General features: G+C 34.1%; 1 long non-coding RNA gene across 1 annotated transcript; it reads right to left on the minus strand.

The window, feature by feature from the left end:
• Positions 1-1,799: 1,799 nt before the first annotated feature.
• LOC131926203 (uncharacterized) lies at positions 1,800-9,639 on the minus strand. The gene is made up of 2 exons (XR_009383451.1): positions 9,505-9,639; positions 1,800-2,068 (listed from the first exon to the last, which is right to left on the minus strand). It is a non-coding gene; the product is annotated as an uncharacterized LOC131926203 (long non-coding RNA).
• Between the last annotated feature and the right edge of the window lie 2,320 nt (positions 9,640-11,959).

Raw genomic sequence — 11,959 nt, forward strand, 5'->3', positions numbered from 1 at the left:
GAAAAAAACCTGTAATTTTAGGCTAACTCTGGGGAAGAAAGCCAAATTGTATGAAATAGCAAACTATGTACCACTTACTGAAGGCTTACTCCCCTCCAAGAGCTGGCAAGTAGCTTTTTTAATTTCTGTAACTGTTATTGTTATAAAGAAACTTACTTAAAAATAATCAGCAAAGGTTAATTCAAATCTATCTATAGCAATCCATAACACTAATTTGGTTTCTCAAGTACTACTTGTCAAATGCATGGAACAAAAATAATTCACAGTGACTTTTAAGACATACTTGAATTATTAAATAATTATAAATATATAATTATATATAATATATATGCTTTGCAAACTGATTAAGGCACGTTATGCTAAATATATACCTTTTAGACAACACATGTATCAAATAGGGTATATTTTATAGTATTTTATATATATATATATATATATATATATATATATATATATATATATATGCAATCTATACCTGGACAGAGTATGTTAGAAAATAAAATGGTGAATTGATACTTAATAATTTTGAGCAGGAAAACAAGGAAGTGTAATACAGAGCCAGGAAATTTAAATAAAATATTTAAATTAATGTATGCTATAAATACCTAATCATGGGTCTTGAATGATGCTAAATATTCAATTAAGGTGATTAAAATTGAAAAGTACTCCTAGTTATACACTTAATTTCCAAAGTATCTTATATTAAGAAGGAAGAAAAATATTATTACATAGTCATATACATGTGTTACACTACACATTGTAACAAAATGGATTGAATGAATGTTCAATAGAGATAGAATTTTATGCATTATTTTCAGTGACTATTTTCAAATTTTGCAATATATTACTGTTAATCATTTTGATAATTCCTCAGAAAATACATTTTTTCACTCTTTAAAGTCAACAGATTCAATTTTGCTCAGCCATGGGTCTTTCAGTGATTTTGTTTGTGATACCTATTTAGTTCTTGAGATCAGAAAGCAGAAACTGCTGTTGTCCAAAGCCCTATAATTGAACTTATCTATTACATTCTATGGGAATGAATTCTTTACATGTATTGGCTTCCTGGAGTAGTCATAGCCACAAAGTAGATGGTTTAAACAGCGATTTATTGATTCGTACATTTAGAGGCAAAGTCTTGACAGAGTGAGTTCTTTCTGAGGTCTGTGAAAAAGAACCTGTTGAATGCTTCTCCCCTGGCCTGCAGAGTCTTCCTGGGAAACTCTTGCAATCCACTGGTTCAGTGAAGAATCACCAGAGTCACCACCTTCATTCTTTCATGGATTCTCCCTTTTCAATTTGTGTCTAATATTTTCTTTTGGAAAGACACCAATTATATTGGATTAAGGATCTAATCTCCAGTTTAATTACATCATGCTTCATTTGACCACACCTGAAATTATCTGACTTCTAACATATTAAATTTCTTGTAGTACAAAGAGAATAACACATCAATATGTGATTGCAGATGTCACAAATATAACTATGATTTGATAGACTAAGTATGAACTATTTTGGTTTATATGTCTTTTTTAAAGTCCGTGATTGAATAATTCTCAGGTGAACCTTTGTTACCGAGAATAATGATGTTTAATGCTGGTTGCAAAATATGTATTTAAACAAAATCCAAATATTTGTAGGTCACTTGCCTATGAATTTGTTGATGGTCAAGGATCCCCAAGATATTCCCAAATATATACAGGTTATTCCCATTGTCTGTGATTTCCCACTACAATTAGATGACAAGACCCTTTTGTTGAAGACAGTACACAATTTAGAAACAAGACACAGAAACAAGATGCAACTGTACTTGGAGTTTAATCTCTGCTGGCTGGCATGCATAGTATCGAAGGGCGCTACACAGAGATAGTTACATGAGCATTGGTTGGCATGCCATGCTCCTGCAGTTCACAACACTACTACAGCTATTGTCTACTCCATTTCTCTTTTGTGGAGATATACTAAAATCTGTAATTGATTTGGAGTTAAATTGCTGATGACAAGTCATCCAGTGTAGCTTTTGGTTGGAAGGATGGATTGATTCTCAAGCAGAGTTCTGATGAAGAAACTGAAAATGAGGTGAGATAGAAAAAACAGGAATCAGTTTACAGAAAACAAAAGTGAAGGCCAACTTACATCAAGTGTGGTGTTACAACAGAAGACAGTATCATACAAAAACAGGGTACCCAGAAAAGGTCTGTAATAAATTTTTACAGAACCAGAAGAGAACACAGGAAACTAAAATTCTATAGTTTTGGTCAGGGCATAATAGTGTATAAATTATCTTCACTTCCAGATATAAAATTAAAAGGATAAAAACAATAAAACTTCTAAGAAGGGAGAAACATTCCTTCTCATTTAAAACTATACAGAGTATAACACACACATGTATCATACACAACATAATAACCAACCCACTTACAATCAACTTATTATTCAACTACATACTAATGACTATTAACAATGGTAGTTGCATTTATAATCAGAATGGATATTATGTACATAGCAGAAAGAAGGTTTCTGGGTAAATTAAGATCACATACAAAAGGATGTTCTTTGAGATTTATTCTTTCTTATCAATGCCTGGCCTTAGCTTGGCTTATCTCTAGCCAGCTTTTCTTAACTTAAATTATCCCATCTATCTTTTGTTCCTGGGCTTTTAACTTTCTCTTTTCTATATACTTTTCTTTCCTTCTTACTGCATGGCTGGCTGTGTAGATTGGTGGTTAGACCCTGATGTTCTTCTCTTCTTCTAGTTTCCTTGTTCCTCCTCAGTCTTTCTTTTTCTCCTTCTATTTATTCCCTCTGCTTGGCACCCCTGCCTATTTCTCTTCCCTGCCTAGCTATTGGCCATTGAGCTCTTTATTAGGCCAACCAAGTGTTTTAGGACAGGCAAAGTAACACAGCTTCACAAAGTTAAACAAAAAGAATGCAACACGTTAAATTGCATTAAACAAATATTCCACAGCGTAACCAAATGTAACACATCTTAAAATAATATTCCATAACAGTTCCTTGTCTCAGACTGACAGTTTTATTACACTATCCCTCAGTCTCAGAACATATATTTATAATAAGTTGGCTTTCCCTTTAAGGGGCTAAGGCAGCTGGTGATGCCGACAACTCTATTTCCCACTATTACATAATCTTGCTAAAAAAAAATGAAGGTGGGACAATTGAAAACATTATAGGATCATCTACTTCATAAGTGTAGCATTAAGCATTATCACTGTCCTTGTGAGAGGTGAGCCTAGATGTTTGCTTTTTCCTTTTCCAAATGAAATATCTGAACACCACTGATAAATAATGGTTTTAGGGAAACTGGGCTTCTATGATGAGACTTTTCAGCTCTAATTCCAGATTTAAAAATTGTGCTTGGTCAATAGCTAAGGCATGCAATCATCTTAAAGGCCTATCAACAGAAAACTGAATAGAGAATATATGGTAAATGTCCATGGTACAGCAACCATAAATAAGAATAGAATTATCATTTAAAAATATAAGTTTTTACTTGTTTTGTTTGTTTGTTTGGTTTTTTGAGACAGGGTCTCTCTGAGTAGCCCTGGTTGTCCTGGAACTCACTTTGTAGACCAGGCTGTCCTTGAACTTAGAGATCAACCTTCCTCAGCCTCTCAAATTGTGGGATTAAAAGTGTATGCCACCACCACCTGCCTATTTTTTTTTCCTTAGTTGGGGGAGATCTACAAGGGTAAAGGGAAGATACAGACAAACTGGGAAGTGAGGGAAATTGGGGTGCATGATTTGTAATTCATAAAGAATCAATAAAAACATTATGTTAAAAACATTTTTAAACAATGGATGTTAATGGAAATCATCATTTTAAATGTAATATACTTCACCTATAAAGACAAAGTCAATGTTTCCTCTTATATGTAGAACACACACATCATATATATATGACATAATAGACAAAGGAGTATAGTGGGAAGAAGGGGAGTAGTATAGGAGAAACAAGACAGACTAATATATAAAATAGAAAGTGATCTTATGATTTTCTTCCATATGTATAATCTAAATTACACACACTCAAATATGGATATCAATATATAAACAAATATGAGTATGTGTGTGTTTATGTGTATATGAGTGTGTGTGTCTGTGTGTGTGTGTGTATGTGTGCATGAGGGGGGCATAAAAGCAGAAATGGGACAACCCAGGGATCAAGGACAATGTGGAAGAACAGAGGGCAATGCTGGATGATATAAGCAAGTCAACTATACACACATATAAAGCTGTCAAAACAAAAAAAAACAGAACTATTCATGTAAATTTAAAAATGAAAACACGAAATAGGATGCATGGTCATTAAATAAATAAAATACTTCAAGTGAGAAAAGTTTGGTTAGGAAAGTAAAGTACAGCATGAGGCTAGTCATGTCTGATGGTATTAGTGGACTGTCCTGTTCCTTAAACGTTAACTCTGTTTAGGATCCCCAAAGGCTCTTGTTATCCTATTTTACAAATCTAATGGCATCTGCTGAGAGTAGTCATGCATAGAATTTGTAGCCATGGTAATGAACCAAGACTGGACATAGCAAGGAAAATATCATTTCCCATATTTACAGGTACAAGTGGAGTTTTGAATTACGTGGAATGTTAACACCAAGCAAGCCCTGACATGAAGTAGACAATATCAATAACAGTGACTTGACAGCTCCTCAAACTTTAAACACACTGAGATATCCTTTATAGGGATCTCTGTTGCTAACTCATTTTTTTTTTCTGGAAAGTAAGAAATGACTTGATGTAATTATTTCCATGTTTTCAAGAAGAAACTGAGACAGGGAAATGAGCTAAGCGAACAATGCTCTATGCAGTCGTGGAGGCAGACACTTAACTGCACAGCGTTGCTTCTCACTGTTCCCTTCAGCATCTCAAAACTGGAATATTTGTAATTCTAAGAAATCGTATATATTTTCACATAAATGAAATGGTTCATGTTTCAGCAGTCATTTCCCCCCCCAAAAAAGGGGATTTTTTCTTTGTTTTGTTTTATAGCTCAGTCTGTCCAAGGGACTGGGGAGATGGCTTAGTTGAAAAAGTATTTTCTTCACAAACATCCTTAGAAAACCCTGACCTGTGTCCTGTATTTTATTTCCAGCACTGGGGAAATGGAAATAGTCAGATCACTGGGACACTAAAGGACACTAGCCAAAGTTATTGTACTTGCAGTAGTTCATAGAAACACAAACACACACACACACACACACACACACACACACACACACACACACACGAGAGAGAGAGAGAGAGAGAGAGAGAGAGAGAGAGAGAGAGAGAGAGAGAGAGAGCACCTAGGTAAGCAGCAGATACAAATGATGTTTAAACTTCCCCAGGTATCAAGTTCTAGAAAATGTTTGCTGTGTTTTGATAGCGTCTGAAATGATTTTTAACATAAATGTATAAAAAAAATTAGTCAAACCTCTATTTTACTCATTATCTGTTAAACTACTAATTTTAGATACTTCATAAAAAAAAGGTCAACTAGAATACTGGCACTAGTGAATTTTGAATCTGAATCACATAGAAACACTACTTTTTTACCCATTTAATTGTAAAGATATTTGTATATAAAAATCATGGCAATGTTTTGAGAAATGTTAATGTACTTTTATATTTCCAAAATAATTGCAGTCTTGAATATTTTGTACATTGTTCAATGGACTTCAGAGAGTATTTTTGATAACTTAAAACTGAAAATCAGTATCATTACCCACAGAATGGACACTTCAAAAACCACATACTTTATAGAAAATTTTGATAATTCTAAGTTCCTTCCAATCCTTTATATTAAACTTTTAAATCACAAAAATGTCAAAAATGGAGTCATTTCCTATCACCATTTATAACAATTTGTGGGAAAAACCCACACCACACATATTGAAATCTCTGTAACAAAGAAAATGAATTTGTTTTAAGCAAATAGTTTTCAATGGCTGAGTAAGTCTAGATCATTTCCATATTGAGATATGCAAAATATTTTACTCTGGTTTTCTTATCTATGTAATTTACCTTTATACATTTAGAGAATGTAAGTTATTCAAGTGGGAAAATATTTGAATAGAATTCTCTCATTCATAATTTATATAGTGAGTTCTCATACAGCAAGGTCGATCTAAGATAGAAAGTGATGTGTTCAACTATGCATAAAATTACAGGCTGTTAAATAATACACACACACACACACACACACACACACACACATCTATCTATTTATCTATCTCTCTGTCTGTATATATGTATATATATATCCCACATACATATATGTATATATACATATGTATATATTCTTGTATACGTGTATTTTTTAAAATTCTATCCAGTGTGACCATTACTACTACATATTCGTTAGTCATTACTTCTTTGCTTTGTTTCATTATGCTTTAATCCCTTTCAGGGAAATCCATTTCACTAAATTTATTAATTTATTTCACCCATGAAATCTTTGCATAGATGTTTTTCTAATTTGACTTAATTTCTATCTTAACTATAGTCATTGTTCATTTAACAAATGGAACAACTATAAATAGCCAAATGTTATTAATTTCAGTTACTCTGAAACACTGGAGGCTGCAAGTTCACAGTGGTTATTTTCCACGGGTAAATGGAAAAGAGGTTTTAGCACTATGGGAAAGAAAACAGATAGGTAACTAAGCCTTCTTGAGAAGGCTTGGGTGCAAAGGCACTGGAGCGTGGTGGAACATGAGATTCTGGTAAGATACGTGTGTAGAAAACTGAGTAACAGACAAAGCAGTATACCTATGGGGCTGTGTTGGCATTCCTTGTCTGCAGATCAACTCGGGGAGCACATTCCATAGATCTCCCTAGCTCTGAATTATTTAGAAAGCATATGGTATGTCAGGTACCTCCACCTATCCAGCACCATGCTGTGTGTTCCAGCTTTTCCCCCTTTTTTCAATCAGTTTTCTCTGATAGAAAACAGCCTAGTTCTTTCTGTCTACCATGCATCTTCATACACTTTGAACCCCACAGCACACATAGTTTCACAGCTGTTAATGCTTCCCTCTACCTTCCTACCTCCAGTGAGTGCCCCCACAAGTGCTGTATTTGAGTGGAATTATTTTAGTGACTGCCTTACTGGAGTCAGACAAACTTTTACTTCATTGCTCCCTACTTCATGTCCTAGGGTCATGTCATATACTTCCAATCTAGTAATTTATGAGTGAGTCTGCATTTTGTGATTGAACACCCAAAACTGTGGTTAATTTTGTTTTTAATTTGTACACAGTAAAGTTCACACAGTGTAGCCTGTAGATCTATTGATTCTAGCTGATGCTATCTGCCACAGCACAGTTATACCAAGCAATTGTATCCTTCTAAAATTATCTAAAATGCTATGTCAAAAACAATCATATTTTCAATTTACTATACCCACTGAGCTTTAGAGCTTTAGAGCCTGAAATTTAGCTCTGATTTTCCTGACTGCCAGATGAATGGAGCCATCTGCCTTTGAAAGATTAGAGTGTGTCTTCTTCACGCAGTGACAGTGAACTAAGATTTGAGCCAGGCAAGCATCTCATGCTATTATCCCAGCAATGGGAGGCTGAAGCTTAAGCACTGGAAATTCCAAGGCCCCCTGGCTTACATTGTGAGTTCCTGTCCAAACTAGTGTGTCTCAAAGACAAAACCAGCTAATTAGAACTATAATAATATATTACAATTAATTTCTGAGTCACACATTTCATGGATAAAAAAAATAATTTGTTTTGTTCTGTTTACCTGTTTAAAAACATGTTAGATTTTCCCACTTATCAAATTGAATAAAATTAAAAATATAAACTCTAAATATTATATCTAGCTTTCCATGTGAACAAAGATTTTTAAGTATTTTCATTATAATTATGTATTTATTTATTGGGTGTATATGTGTATGTATACCCATGAATGAACATGCCACAGTGTGCTGTGGGATATATGGCAAATGTGTTGCTAATTAATCAATAAAACACTGATTGGCCGTTGGCTATGCAGGAAGTATAGGCGGGGCAAGGAGGAGAATAAAGCTGGGAAGTGGAAGGCTGAGCCAGAGACACTGCCAGCCGCCACCATGACAAGCTGCATGTGAAGATCCTGGTAAGCCACGAGCCATGTGGCAAGGGATAGGTTTATGGAAATGAATTAATTTAAACTGTAAGAACAGTTAGCAAGAAGCCTGCCACGGCCATACAGTTTGTAACCAATATAAGTCTCTGTGTTTACTTGGTCGGGTCTGAGTGGCTGTGGGACTGGCAGGTGAGAGAGATTTGCCCTGACTGTGGGCCAGGCAGGAAAACTCTAGCTACAACAGTGTACATGTATGTGGAGGACAGCGGATAATTTGTGAGAGTGAATTATTTCCTTTCATCACATAACTCCCAGGACCAGAGACAAGGGTTCAGGAAGGGGCAGGAAGCACTTTTTTCTCTAGAGACACTGATTTCACCAACTCCAAACAAAGACCTTTAGGTAACTTGAGTAAATCCTTAATATTTTGTCTGCTGTCTGACCATATATCACAGCTCCCACACCCATGGCCCAGAGAATATTTTAGAAGAGGCAGAAAGACTCAGAATGCCAGAAAGCCCTCTGTTAGACAATTCTTCTTGAAAACAGCTGTATAAATAAATCTGGAACAATGGTATTATCAACACATATTCATGTATTGAAATGCCTTATATTTCAGCAGTCAAAATGGGAGGAAGAAAGTGATGTATTTCTAGTTCAATTACAAATATTTATATATAAAATAAAAATAAAAAATATCATTGACAACAAATGTTGGTGAAGATGTAGGCAAAGGAAAAATCCCAAATTCACTGTTGGTGGGATTAGAAATGCTGCAAGCAGTACAGACATCAGTGCAGAAAAGTCTCAAAAAAAAATAAACTAAAGTATATCTACTATATTGCCCAGCTATACCAGACCTTGACATGTTCCCGAAACTCACCTCCTCCCCAAAGATAGTTCTCATAGTATTGAAAGGTGTCCTGAGAGCTTACAAGGGAGAGGAATAGTCAGAATTCCCCAACTTTAAACTCCCTAGACTTGGAACCACAACAATACTGGTCCAATAAGTTTTCCCCAATGATATAATATGGACTCATCTTGGAGACAAACAAAAAGTATTTAATAGATTTAAATCCTTCTCAGTCTGATGGAATTCATGTTCAGTAATGTAAACTAGACAACTATTTTTGGTTGGTAAGGTCATAGAGTATAGAGGACAACCTACTCCTGCTATATGCCTAAAATAATATTGTCTCTAAATGTAGAATGACTTATTTTAGGTATACAGTATCCTGCCTGCATGTATGCCTGCAGGCCAAAAGAGGGCACCAGATCTCATTATAGATGGTTGTGAGCCACCATCTGATTGCTGGGAATTGAACTTGGGACCTCTGGAAGAGTAGCCAGTGCTCTTAACCTCTGAGCCATCTCTCCAGATGACTTATTTTAATACCCACAAATAACTTTAACTCTTACCTCTCATCAAGAAGCTTCTTTATGCAACAGATAAGGATCATTACAGGATCCACAGATAGTCATAATGCATAACACAGAAACACGTAACAACTTTGGGATGCCAAAAGCCACAAAAATATCTGCCAATGAAATGCCAAAACCTAAGGTCAGGGAAAGGGCAAAAAATAAAAGAAAGATTAAGAGTCAGAAGGTCAGGATGCCTATTGCTAGACCATGTCATCTAGACATGGCAGAAAAAAAAAAGCACGCTCTCATGTAATTTCAACAATATAATTGCCTTAATAAGAACAGCATAATAACAATACTAGCTAACATGGCAAATATGAACATGGGTAATTTGACATGGCCCTAACTCAGGATAAAGAGCTAAGGAACGTCAATGGCTGCTGAGAAACAGAAACAGTTTCCTTCAGGATTGCTTTTTTGCATATATTATTATATATAATATATTATATTGTTATTATTGTATATATAAAATTATGAAATGGAGAATGAGAACAAGCGAGAAGTTGGAGAGGAATGTTGTAGTGTACATCATTTATATATGAAGTTCAGGAAGTGTAGGAATGTTATAGGCACATCACAAAAAGTATTAAAAATTAAAAAAAAATTCAGTGCATTTTATCTGAGAACATTATTTCTAAGGAAATTGATTATACTTATTAAAATTTGTATTATGATTATAGTTGTTTAAATTCATAATAGCGGCCGGGTGGTGGTGGCGCACGCCTTTAATCCCAGCACTCTGGAGGCAGAGGCAGGCAGATCTCTGTGAGTTCGAGGCCAGTCTGGGCTACCAAGTGAGTTCCAGGAAAGGCACAAAGATACACAGAGAAACCTTGTCTCGAAAAACCAAAAAAAAAAAAAAAAATTCATAATAGCATGATAAAGTTTGAGGAGAGCATATTTTAAATATATTAACTCTGATGTTGTATTTTACAGATTAGTAGTTTTGCAAAAAAGATTCTTAAAATTTGGTCTATATGATGATTTTTATCTGAATTCAGGGTTTATGAACTTTTGGAACAAATACAACTGAACCAATATGCCATCATCTGTTCACTCCAGGTGGATTTGAAGTTAATTTCTTCTAATACTGGAGATATTATTCAAATAGAAACTTATAATGATTCTGTTTGAATTTAAGAATTTTGAAGGTTTAATTTGAGATAATATATACATCTTATTTGTTAAAAATATTTCACTACTAACAAAGATCCATGCTTGATCTTCTCACAGCATTGTTTCCTTCACATATATGTTGATGTTTCAGCTGGCAAAAAGAAAGCATCCACTTTTGTTTCATTAATTTCATGACTAATTTATAGTTTTGTGTGTATTCATAGAAAGATTGTTTAAGCTGTTGCTTGGTCAAAATAAAACAGGTATGAAGCATATGTTAAATACTGGAAACACATCCACTCTATGAGTGTGTATGTGTGTGTGTGAGAGAGAGAACTAGAAAGAACTATTCATTGTTTATATTTTTACCTCGTCTTTTTGATAAATTCTGATGATTCCTTTATTACTCCTTTAAATTGCAAAAAGCCATTAACGGCTTATTTATATCTCCTCTGCTTCAGGCTTAGAGTAAATAATCCATATAAAAAGGCAAATCTCTTACAAGTAGAGAATACTTTCTAGATAGCAAGATCTGAAAACTACAGTGTGGTCATTTGTCAACAGACAGATCTATCTTTATTCCTTTGTGTATGTGTGTATATGTGTGTTGGTGTGTATCTCTGTGCACATATGTGAATGCAACATACAGGTATACAATGAAAATAGAAATACACTTATGTAGACCTATACATATTTGTATATCCATATATATTGTAAAAAGATACATATGTAGGTGTATTATTTCTGTATATCACATACACATACACACATATACTTACACACATGTATATATCTTTCATAGAATACATTCAATTTCACCTAATTATGCCATAGCATTATGTATACTTTATAAGGCAATCATTACATGCCTGAACATGTATACACACATACATTTTTATTTCTACAAATTAATGTAATATAACAAAATACTTTAACCTCCAATTTATAGATAATACAATTCTCTTTTCCTTTCATAATTAATAGTTTCCCTCCCTATCATTAATTAAACTTCAATGATGTAGGATATAGGTACTGATTTTCTCAAGGACGTAAAAACATAGAAAATTCTTCCAATTAAAAAAAAAGCAACAACTAGGAAAAACAAATTACTTCAGCATTTTACTTTTAGCCAAATTTTACACATTACAAGTGAAAAAATGCTATTTTTTGTTTTATTTTATACAATATTAACAATTTCATCTTTTGCTTGTTCACAGTAAAGATATTAAGGCTTCAATTATTGAAATATTTTCTTTTCACTGAACACATTACCCTGTGTTTTTTCTCCTCTGCAAACACAATTTCTTGATATTATGACAAGAAGTCAGATGCC

Source organism: Peromyscus eremicus, chromosome 16_21 (assembly GCF_949786415.1).
Source record: "Peromyscus eremicus chromosome 16_21, PerEre_H2_v1, whole genome shotgun sequence".
NCBI classification, from domain to species: domain Eukaryota; kingdom Metazoa; phylum Chordata; class Mammalia; order Rodentia; family Cricetidae; genus Peromyscus; species Peromyscus eremicus.